Source organism: Pezoporus flaviventris, unplaced genomic scaffold, assembly GCF_033815535.1.
Source record: "Pezoporus flaviventris isolate CSIRO_AGI_PZ_B2104156 unplaced genomic scaffold, CSIRO_AGI_Pfla_v1 ptg000031l, whole genome shotgun sequence".
Classification (NCBI taxonomy): Eukaryota; Metazoa; Chordata; class Aves; order Psittaciformes; family Psittacidae; genus Pezoporus; species Pezoporus flaviventris.
This window is the reverse complement of record NW_026892579.1, coordinates 64078715-64091319: the sequence shown is the minus strand read 5'-3', so window position 1 is coordinate 64091319 and position 12605 is coordinate 64078715.

The following is a 12605-nucleotide window of genomic DNA, read 5'->3' as shown; positions in this document are numbered from 1 at the left end:
CCCTGAGGGGACCTGTGGTACGGGACGAGCCGGCGGCGGTTCGGCACCGAAACCGGGTGGACCTCGGTGTCACCGGCGCGGAGGGAGGCTGCAGGCCCGGCTCCCGCTGCAAGCAGGAGCGCACTCGGCAGGTTCATGAGTCTTTCTTCTATTTGGGCGCCCATAACGGGATGTTCAAGGTTCTCAGCGAGTTCTGAGTGATAAAAAATGGTAAACGCTTGACTGCGATGCTGTTAGCTGCCAGCCCTGTCAGGCTACAATGCAGGATCGTGTTTAAGTGTCCTGGCAGCCTGAGATCTTCCCTGTGAGGGTGCTGAGGCGCTGGCACAAGGTGCCCAGAGAAGCTGTGGCTGCCCCATCCCTTGCAGTGTTCAAGGCCAGGTTGGACACAGGGGCTTGGAGCAAGCTGCTCTAGTGGAAAGTGACCCTGCCCATGGCAGGGGGTTGGAGCTGGATGAGCTTTGAGGTCCCTTCCAACACAAACCGTTGTATGATTCTATCCCCACGTATTGTTTAGCCCACCCCAGACACAGGGCTTCATGTTTTCCCTTGACTTCAATGACATTATTGTCAACCCTATTCCTTTGGCTTGTCCAGGTCTTTCTGAATGGTAGTCCCACCCTTGAGTGGAATGGTTCATTAGGGATTGCAGTGATAAGACAAGGGGTAACGGGTTAAAACTTAAACAGGGGAAGTTTAGATTGGATATAAGGAAGAAATTCTTTACTGTAAGGGTGGTGAGGCACTGGAATGGGTTGCCCAGGGAGGTTGTGAATGCTCCATCCCTGCTGGTGTTCAAGGCCAGGTTGGACAGAGCCTTGGGTGACATGGTTTAGTGTGAGGTGTCCCTGCCCATGGCAGGGGTTTGGAACTGGATGATCTTAAGGCCCTTTCCAACCCTAACTATTCTATGATTCTGTCACTGCACTCTCTGTGGTAATTGGGACAGTCAACTTCCTCGGCCTGGCAAACTGGCCAGAAAAAAAATAAGGTATCACTGTACAGGTCTGAGTTTCTGTCCTGCCTGATACAAAAATCAGCTCTTTTTTTGGCTGAAGACTGTCTTGTCTTGTAATTTGTGGTGAATTTCCTAACAGCTACTCCAAAACTTGATAAGCTCTGTTGTTAAAACATTTACACTCTATTTCTCTCCATCAGAGGAAACAGTGAGGCTTACCATATCTAGGTTTTTATTTTATCACTTTGCCAGTTTGGGTTATGAGGATCTTTTACATTACTTCCGTATTTCTTCACAGCAATATGGGCTTTGCTCTAGTTGTTCCTTAAAACCTGAATATTGATGTGGCCTTTATTTATTGACGCTGAAGTGGACTCAGCATTAGCTTCTGGGTTCAGAAGTACAAGATTGTTCCTAGCTAGGAGGGCTTTAGCAGGAGCTGTAAGCTTCTACTCTTTCTCCAACAGGCCTGCCTGTCGCACCACTCACACTATGCAGAAATGAAACAGTGACAGCAGTTTTCCTCATCTGCTACTTCTCAAGAGTAGGTCACCTCACCCAGTGACTCTCTCCTTGCTAGGTATTCAGATAGTACCTGTTGTTATCAAAGATTTTTGTTGACCGCTTCCCATCCTTTCTGAGCTGTAAGCTTTTTTGCCACTGCAGTTAATACCAGCTGAGGGGTAAGAGCCACACAGAACACATCTTCTGATATTTCCCATGTGATATACATAGATGGAACTCAAAGTGTCTGTACTAGAGTCTTTCTAATCCTTTAGCTATTCTTGTGGTTTGTAAAACATATATGTTTTCTCTAATTTACCATTGCTTTCCTGAATGGATAGTTTGAAAATTGAACGTGGTATTTTAGCAAAGTTGAGACCTGAGATATGTAGTGAAGGAAAAGAAATACAGCAGTAGACACACACTTGGCTGAAGTGCCCTTGTGCAGAGATAGTACAGAAAGGAGTCTTTTCTGCTGCTCAGTAAGAACTGGGGAATCCTGAGGGAAACATACTAGTTTTTCCACACTCTTTAAGGGGAATGGGGTAGGGAGGGCACACTCAAACCAGAGAGGTTTGAGATCTGGTGGTGGAGCCAAATTAGAAGAATTTATGTGACAAACAGCTGATGCGCAAAGGAGAAGATTAAGGAATATTTTATTGTTGGTACAAGGTTCTGTATAGTTACATTTGTGTCTTAAAAGAACATGCAAATGAAGGGGGTGGCAGATCTCCATCAAGTGGCTGAGGAACACATGAAATGATAGCTCCAAATACATGGGAGTGTTTCTGTGAATTGAAAAAGACAGGAAAGAAAGATTTGAGGATGAAAAGAGCAAAAGAATTACTTTGTAAGTAATTACCATATGGTTGAATAAGCCATATTCAACACAGAGGATGTTTGCAGTTCAGGCAAAGTCTGCTCAGGAACAAGGCAGAGTGGCTTTCATTCCTAAAACAGAGCAGTGTGTTCCTAAAACAGGGGAGACATGTCATGGTGCTGCTAATCCCTCTGAAGTAGATCAGGCTTGCAAAGATGGAGAAGATACACCTCATTTGAACCTGAATTAAGAGCATGAAACAGGAAATGGATAAAAAGAAAACAGGAGGGCAGTTAGAGAAAACAGCTGTCTGCACCAGACCGTTTATTTTGTGATTACTTCAATTACTCCATCCCTTATAAAACTTTTTCTTCTTTAGCTTCATTGGGCTTCTGTGAGATCTGTATGTCTTCAACTTTTACCCTATATGGGTGTGTGTTGCCCTGCTGTCTTTGCATAGATCTTGACAGTTACAGTTTTCCAGCTTCCCTACTCCCACTGCTGTTATAGGAAAGGTTTAGGAATCAAGCTGTAAGTTTAGGTTTCAACAACTGTTGATGGAAGTGTATCCATGAATCACAGTAAAGTTTTGGACAGAATTGGGAGAAAGAAAAATAATAAATTTATGAGTTTAATTCTGTAACTGTTTAATACTGATTATAAAATGGGAAGTTCAGCTATGGCATGGAAATAACAAGCGGGGTAGACCTGAATGGAGAGACACCAACAATGTATCATCTTCTCTGGTACTGCAGGCACTCCCGTCACAAATATTTCTACTCAAAAGATAATTTACTTTGGCGACCAGTCCCTGCTGTGTACAGAGCACCCCACCAAAATACGTTGTTTCTTATATTTCCCTAGCAGTATTTTCAGTGTTTCTCTTGAAGGAAGACTGTGCTTTGTGCTCCGTGTTTTGTCTGTGTCAAGTCTTTGTTTTGAACTAAAATTTAGCCTCCTGTGATAGTGTGGCTTTCCACTGGGGGGAGGGGGGGGAAGAAAAGGCATTATTAACTCACTGACTTTGGTTGTATGGTATAGAGGGTCAAGTTAGAAAACTTTTTCTGTTTGCTTCCATTAGGTTTATTTTCTACTTTATTGAATGTTGCCCTTTCATTAGTTTGTGTGGGTATCTCATGTTCAAGAAAGGTATTCCAGCACTCTTCATGTGTTTTCTTTCACTGTGTCATGATGGATCCATGACGCTACCTAGAGCAAACTTACTATAAAACAGGTCTAATATGACCATCTTTGTAATTTTTCCCATTCTGTACTGGATTTCCAGAATTACCCTCCTAAACTTTTGGAATTTGTTTGTAAAACTAGAAAATAAGAGGTGGTTATCACACAAACAATAGCAGTTTCATTATTTCCAATTTTAATTTAATCTGTACATGTACCTAATGAAATAATACTTGCAATATTTTTTCTCTATGTGAATAAAGAGTTTGAAACTTGGTTTATAATTTAAGTCAAATAATAGAGAATAAACGTATATGGCCAGAAATAAGTATTCCATGCCATAGTATTCCTGTTCTAACATGGATTCATTAACCTCAGAGCTTGTTGTATTTAAGGAGAATGGGTTAGTTGCAAATAGGTAGGTCAGTAAATACAAACACAGTAACTAACTGTTGGAAATTCACCAGGGCTCTGCCTTTGACATCTGTTTAAGAAGAACAAAAATCTCTATGCAGGAGTTTGACTTTTGACCAGGGTTTTTCATATCTGTTCTTCATAAATATAACTGCGAAATTCATTGGAATGTTGAAAGTATATAGAAAGCTTTCTTTCTGATAGAAATCAAGTTTACATGAATCTAATGACTACCTACGAAACGTAGGTATATAACGGAAATAAGAAATCATATTTTGCACCTTCATAATGAAAACCAGTGCAGGTACTATACCCATAATACTTCTAGTTAAATGTAGTTTTCAAGAACATCTGAGCTTTGCTTCCTGTGTAAACATGAACTAGAGTTGTTCTGTTAAGAACTCCAATTTGAAGATAAATTATCAAAGGCATTCAGCATTGAAAAATACATCTGATTATCAAAGCAACACTCACTGCTCATTTGTTGTTTATGCTTCTTATTCAGGGAAGTTAATGTGCATCACTACAGGCTCATTAGTGGACACACATTCTGCCCTACCTACCTGAATGGCTGTTATTGATCTTCTAGTAAATAATACATAAAATGTGCTTTTCCATCTTGCCTGCATGTCCAACTATTGAAGACACTTGGCTACTGAGATGAAGTTGTCATACAACAGGACACAACAATGCTCAATGTACTTCCTGCCCCCAGAAGCATCTGCAGCCTCCAGGGAGCAGAGACACAAGAGAGAACCTGGTTCAGGAAGCATACCATGCCTACGTGGGAGCTAGAGGAACAGTTTGCTTGCTGGCTTTGAAAAGATGACTGCTCAGCAGGGGAGCTGGGACAGAAAAAATGAAATTTGGAACCTGCAGGGCAGCCTGCTTCTGGTGAAATATCTCTGTACTGGTATCTTCTTGTAACAAAAAGATGGAAGTACAAAATGGAGGGACAGGAAGTCATTTGCAGGCCTTATGTAATATGCATCTCTGTGAAGAGGTGCATGCCAGAGGATTCCTCTACCCACACAGCTCTCCACCATGCAGGCATTCCTCTGCAGCCTTATCTTTGCATAACTCAAGCGTAGACCTCCTACAGGATCATCTCCCGCCTCTAATGTGCATCTGTTCGTTCTCTGCCTGTCAAGCCTCTTCAGAATTTAAAAGACATTGCAAGAGATAGAAGAACAAGCTTTCAAGTTTGAGTGCACCAGATCAGGAGAAATCCAATAAGAAATGTGAATTTATATTGCCTTACTTATTCCTCTTTTTTATTTTTCCAGAGTGGAAAAGAGAAAGGAGAACTGCTGTCTAAGGAACTGTTGCTTGCGATATATTTCTCCATGGCAATAAAAATATCCGCAAGGCAGAGGTACAATTCTCTTTTTAGACCTGACACCTCCAAAGCCTGATATATGTGGCTGAGTTAGATGAAAAGGTATTAGGTTTTTTATTAGATTATGATGCAAGCTCAAGCTGGCTAGGCTCATCAGACAATAAATCTAGTGCAAGTATGTGTGGTCAAATTCTACTCTCATAATTGTTGCTCTCTGTGGTCAGTATTACTTGCTACTGTGATACTGGCTCCCTTCTGCTAGTTGTGAGAAGGACATAGATTATTTACAATGTAAACGGTCACTGACATAGAATAATTCTGATTGTGCTTCCACATTAAATCAGGAATAATGCTATTAAAGGCGAAGCAGTTATTCTTCCTTACACAATACATGAATCCAAATTTAGGCCTTTATCACAAGGCTAAGGTTTGATAGGTATAGCATGGATATTTATGCATGGCTTTTTACCATCGATGACTTCTTGTTTCAGAAATAACCTTTTTTTTGATCCTTTCTGATAGCTGCATGTTGTGTTAAAGTAAATCAAACTGTTATGGAGATCTTCTATTGACATTAGCAGGGACTGCACAAGAATTGGGTGGCTGAGAACTGCACTTTTCTGTGCTTTTTCCATTCCAGACAGTGACATTCTCATGAACAGTAGGAAGCTCTCTTCACAGTAGGTCATCCTCATTCTAAACTTGCTCCAAATGCTACAGCTGCTCAGCAGTGAAACAGGCTGCCCAAAGGGACAAATGTAAACCCAGGCTAAGCTCACAGATGTTCTATGGCAGAGTATCTGCTGTGCATTATAACACACAAAATATATTGCTGTGATTTTTTTAAAGGTCGCAATAACTCAAGACATCCCACAAAAAGAATAAAAGCTCACCTGAAACGATGGCATGTTTGAGAAAATGAAAACTGTCACATCATAAACTAAGTTCTTCCTTGTAGTCAATTTTTGGATAAGCATCTCAAAAGATACTGCAGCAGAGCCATAAATCCAGATGCCAGTTCTCAAGCCAAGCTTTCAAAAATTCCAATCTTTGTGAATGTATATTAATCTGAATTCAGTGCTGAGATAAGCAACTCCTGATGAAAGCAGCAGGATATACATGAGACAATAAGGAAATATTTTCCAATATATTGCTATGTCTGCACTACCTTTTCAGAGTTTGTAGTCATTCTCTCACACTAGAAAAATGCATCTTCATCTCAGTGCAGTGAAGAAAAGTATTTCTGGCCTCCATCTGAACAATTAATAGTTAATGCCAGTATCTCTGAGGCTCCTAGGGGGTTAGTCTTCCCTAATAATTTTCAGGTCTCTTCCAGTATTCCAAAAAGGCCTAAAATCCTTATCTAGATCTCCTGTTTAACCAGTGATTACTTACAACTCTGGGCATGTTTCTCCTATTCCTTTCCCACTGGCCTGTGCATTCACGTCTATAAACCTACTGAAACGCACAATGAATGTAAGAACTGTAATTATGTGACTATATTCTGCTGTAGCCACTGTAATTCTCCTTGTTCTCCCTTTCCCAGGGACAGTTTAAAATAAGTTACTTTAAAGAAGAATTACATGCAATGTCATCTGAGTTTATTTCATCACTTATCTGGAATCACCAATGTCTGAACAGACACTTCAGGCAATTTATTCTTTGAACAATGACCTCAAATTTTTCCTGGAATATTAGGAAGATGATCACTTCCAGTTGTAGTCCTAAGATTCACCCTTTTAGAGTTTAGTTACTTGAATGAAAGTTGGATTTGAACCAAAATGTTCTCTGTATTGAAATGCAAAGCAGGCTGAGGTCAAAATTCTTGGTCCTGACATCATCTTTTTCTTAACCAAAAATCCAGATAAAGGAAGAGCCAAGCAAAGGTGATTTTATCACCATCAACAGGCTATATTGTCTCTTCAGTATTGCTACAAAATGGAATGAGAAGATTGCTTACATTTCATAACAACTTATGTGGCCTCAGAAATACTTCTCTCTGCTCCAAAAAGAGGTGTGATATAGATTAATAAGCCCCTACAAGGATGTTTTTATGAATGGACCTCTGCTTTTGGTGACTGAATGCTCTTGCAGGTGCCAAAGAAAAGAGGCCACCTAGGTAACTCTGCTTCCAGCCTGATCTCCATCTGGTACAGAACATCCCCATAGCTCACTGTGCAGCTGCTTGCCTGTGACAGTTGCCAGAAGCATTTGCACTGCTGCTGTCAAAAGACACTTCCAGGCAGTTTGTCATCTGCAGGTTGCAATTGCCTTTCAGGTAGTGGAATACTGATCATGGGCTTGCTGTGGTAGTCCTGTTCAGGCAGAACTATTAGATGTAGCAGGAGTTCTGCTTGAAGAGTTACTGCTGCATGGGGCTATAGATTATTAGATTGAAATGTTGTATCTTGTTTCTGGAACATGTGAAAGCAAGTCTTCTTAAATGTAAATTGTCTGAGAAAAAGACTACTCAAGCTTCCGGAAAGCTGAAATTTCGGTCTTTTAATTGATAGTGCCACATAAACCTTCAGGTATACAGTCAGCAACCAGTTATCATCCCATCATCAAATGCAACTTCCAAAGTGTCCATAAATATTTAAGCCTATTGCAACATTCAGACATGTGGGTTGATAATTAAGGTGATCAGTGTAATGCAAATGACTGGTTTTTCTCTGGGAGGTTCCTGTGCAGAGCAATTGTGTGATGTAGCCCTAGAATACAAGGGTGTCAAGCACAAAGTCAAGATAATATTTGTCTTTTGAAAGAAAGAAGAAAAACTGTAGGGGGTGCACATTTATCTGACGTGTGGGTTGATGACAGGGCTTATTTAAAAGTTTATTTCAGAGCTACTTTGCCAGAGAAAGCATTGGCAGGTATCTAGAAATAACACATTTAGCAGGGAATATGAATGTTGAAGTTGATGAGTGCTCAGAGCCTTCTTTGCCAGCCTTTCCCTGCTAAGTACTGTTCATCTCCACAAGTGGACAACATAAAACAGATATAGTCAATAAGTGGATTATGTATGGTAACAATCTAAAGGGTGCTTTAAGGATATAAATATGTAGTCTTAAACACAAGAGCCTTGTACTGAAAGTTCATTTTTATTCCTGAAATATTCCTAGCTAAAGTACAGCTTTCCATTTCATGGAAAGTATTCCTGTTCTTTCAGCTTCATCCATAACCTCTAAAGCCTGACTTTTCTCCTTAGGGGAAACATGAAATAAATTGTGCACTTTTAATGGTTTTTGTAACCTCAAACATCTTTTTCCGATCTCTATCAGCTGATTGAGTAAGAAAGTTGTCTTGCTTTTCAAATGGCCTTTAGGTTGTTTGATCAAAGTTTATGAGGAGCCATTTTCAGGGACCCAGACATGACCCTGTAATAAGCTGCTGTTGCCATACACTTAAGAACAGAGACAGAGGCAGTTTGCAAAGTAGAAATCTGCTATGCAACAACTGCCAAAGCAACAGCACTTTGGCTTTAGACCCTCCTGTCTCTGGCAAGCACACTATAGATCCAAGTCTTACATTCTAGTCCTGTGAGTCTTCGGTCACTCCCATGGAGTGCTGTCCCTTAGGCAAGTATACCCTTTGGCACACTTGACCCTAATTATAGCTCATGTTGCAACTCTTAGCCAGTGGGAATGTTACTGTCCTGCTGCTCAAAACACTGGGAAAGGGTGGAATTCTTATTTCTGTGCCTCGCCCAGAACAGCTTTATCAGCCAAGTGCTTCTGTAGCACAACTGATGGATATTCTTTAAGCTGATATTTTACATTTTTTCTCCCATTTCTGTGTTTTCCATGATAAATCAATAGGTAAAAATGGGAAAGCATAAGACAATGATGACCTTCTAATAGGACTTCTGTGTTTATATCTGTGTTTATATCTAAAACCCCAGAGGCTTCTGTCTCAGAGGTGCATTAATGTAAGAAAACTACCAAGACTGTAAACCTGAAGGCAGCTGCAGTCAAAGGTATCTTGAAACAGCCACATTAAGTGGCTGAGCAGACATTTATACTTGTAACACTGGCTGAGCCCTGGCCATAATAATAAGATTACTTTCTGATTTGGCTTCATAGAGAATTATACTCTTGGTGAACTGTTAGAATATAGCTATAAATTGCCTGTTCGATTTGATCCAAACAGATCCGTATGCATGGAATATGTCCTGCTAAATCACAGCTTCAGACACAACAGCACTCTTGTTCCTTCTTTCACACATTTGTGTGAAGAAGCTGAATTATATGCCTCATTGAGGTAGAAGAAATAATACTTCTACTGCAAAGTAGAAAATACTGAAAATTCTAAATGCTTGAACCCTCCAAGCAATTTCTTAAATTCAACCATACGATTTCTGTTACAGAAAGCAGAAAAAAGAATGAGCAGGGTGTCACCCAAATCCCACCACACCCTAAGAAATGAGCTCTGCTGTCATTCTCTCAAACACAGGACTGCCATTTGGAGATGTAACAGACATTTTTTGAGTCCTCTTAACTATCTGCCTACCATTTGCTGCTACTTGTGGTTCAGTGATTTCCCAGTAAAATCTGTTCTGTGAACAAAAGGCCAGAACAAGTAAAACAACTTTTTGGTTGGTAACAGGTGCTGGTTGCTTCTTCTGGCCTGGATGGATTTTGTATTTTATGCCCAGAATTTCTTTTGGGATTCAGTACTATCCCTTCCCATAAATATCAAACAAAACAGAAAATCTCAGCAATGCCTGAGGACTGCAGAGAAAGTGCAGCCCGTCCCTTGAGGTCACTACAACACCAACCTTCTGCTGTTTTCACATTCTGTTCTTAATTTTTAAGGGTCCCTGGCAGGAGCACAGATGGCTTTTAAAGGGATGGTCCTCATGTTCTATCTAGAGTCTGTTTATTGGCAAAGTAATCACTGGAACCTTCTATAGGTAGGAAAAAAGCTGGTACAGAAGGAGCTTAAGAGTAAACAAATCCCACTACTACTTTCAGCTTTCCAAAGTCTGACTAGGTAGAGAATCTTAGAAATAAGGGCTCTAAATGTGCAAAGTGTTATCTGCTAATTTGGCCTCTGTTGAAAGACAAAAGACTAGTTAGTAGACAAGCTAAAAGCCCTCCTAATGTTAAAAGCCATTACAAGAGATACAATGAAGAACCATGGCAGTGAGAAAATTAATTTCTCCCACTCAGAGCTATACACCTAATTACACATTTATACAACCAGCAAAAAGACCTAAGATTGTTGGTAAGAGTTCATAGCTACTGATCGAAATAAAAGCTTGCTGGACACCGTAGTGAACGCAACTATGAAAAAAGCAAGCCTTGATTATACTATAGTAAAACACATTGAGAGCCTGCTGTGAAATGCAGGTCACCAGGTGCTACACTGCACTACTCCCTATGGGTCTAAGCCTCCTCAGACAAAAAGACCCTTTCAGGTCTAAGTACTTACAAACTTATATGGTGGGAGGCTATTTCACAGTCCTCTTCCCAAAAGAAGGCATCACCCTCCTGAGGGCACTAATAAGCTTCGTTGGCCCACATCAGCTTCACCTGGGACCCCTGCCAGCACCCCTTCCCATAGGCCCTTGGGACCCATTTAAGCTCAAGCTTGGGTGTGATGTTGTGGTTTTGTGCTGTGGGGTTTGTTGGTTTTAGTTGTGTTTTGTGGCTTTCCTTAATGCCTGAAGTGCAGCTTTGTCTGCTGTTGCTATTGTCTGCATGGGCCTGGTTCTGTTGCTTTATCTGTGGCTGTTGCTATATTCTATACTCATATCCTGCAGGATGGTGTCCTGGTTAGGTCTGCGCTAGGGTCATGCTCAAGTTCTGGCTTAGCTCTGCTTGTGGGGTTGTGCTAGGTTTTTTTGATGCTACAGGATATGTTAAGTAGGAAGATAAGTAGGCTAGGGCTGGAATGAAGCTTCAGGGGATTAAAAGCTAGTATAATTTTTAAAAGTTAAAGTTTTCTGAGATGGTAAGGACACTGAGAAGTACCTAATCTTGATGTGGAAATCTCTAGAAATAAATAGTCTATTGTTTCCTGTGTCAGATTTTTCTAGAACTTAGTTGCTTTGAAAAAGATTCTTAAATGCCAAAGACTGCATTGTATTTTGTTGCAATAGGATGTATGCCTGTCACTGACTCCTGTCAGTGAAACCAACAGGATTACAGAGAGTGGGATTTGCTTCTGTAGTTCAAAATAGGCTGTTCAGTGAAATAGATTACAGCATGCTAAGCTCATTTTCTTAAAGAGCCTGCTTAATTTCAGTCTGGAGAAGAATGGAGATTACTCACAGTTCCTCAAAAGGGAGCTGAGAAGTGAGATGTTTAATGCTGTCTATAGCCAGAGCTCATATTTTGTATGCTTGACCAGGAAGTATAAATGCAAGTATCGTATTTGGTTTGAACACCCATTTGTAGAGTATCTAGTTTACATGAATAGCTAGCAGCAGTTTCTTGGAGAAATTGCGTAAAAGATGTGTGCAAACTGCTTTACCTAGGCCAGATGCAGTTAACAGTTGCAGTTTTGGTACTCACTGAATTAAATTCACCCAGCTACTTACAGTTGGATTCTAATCAGAATCACTCTCTTTTCCTGTGGAGTAGCATAGCAAACCTGGCATATTTGGTAAGATTGCTATGCTGCTTTCACAGCTTCAGCTGTCAGTCTACTTTTGTTCTGAAGAGATAGAAAGACTGCTTGTTAAAATAAAAGCTGGAAAGAAGAATAAAAGTTGAAGGAGGTGTTTAGACTTCTGGGCTTTCCAGAGGTATGAGAAAGTGATGGGAGTCTCCTCTAATTTAAACAAGACTGCCCAGTAAAATTGTCTCTTCAAATCAAAATTTCTTCCTGCTCTGACCTGGAACAAATATTTTCCTCTCTGCTAGCATATTTTACAGTACAGCTTTTGTAGCAGTCTTGCTGTCTTTGAGCTGCCCTTCTGTCTCTGTTTCTCAAGGTGTTCAGGTGAGAGTAGCATTGTGAGGGGTTTAATGTTAAGATAAGAGGGCCAATCAAACAGTCGTCTTTGTAGCTTCTGGGTTTAAGATGCCTGAAAAGAACTGTGTCAGCTTTCTTGCACATAATACTGTGAGCATACCCTAAATATGTTTTTATCCTGAATATGTCAATAAGGTTAGTGAAGATGTAGGTAGAGAATGACTGATGTAGCCCAAGGTAGCCAAGCTTATCCGAGTAGATCAGAGTGAAAATTTTTTCCTTGGTTGTGTTTTCTCTGTGTCTTCTTAATACTTTATTTATTTGGACAAAACAAATGACTACTCCTTTTCAATTTCCAAATAGCCATTCTTATAGAATCATAGAATAGTTAGGGTTGAAAAGGACCTTAAGATCATCTAGTTCTAACCCCCTGCCATGGGCAGGGACACCTCACGCTAAATCATATC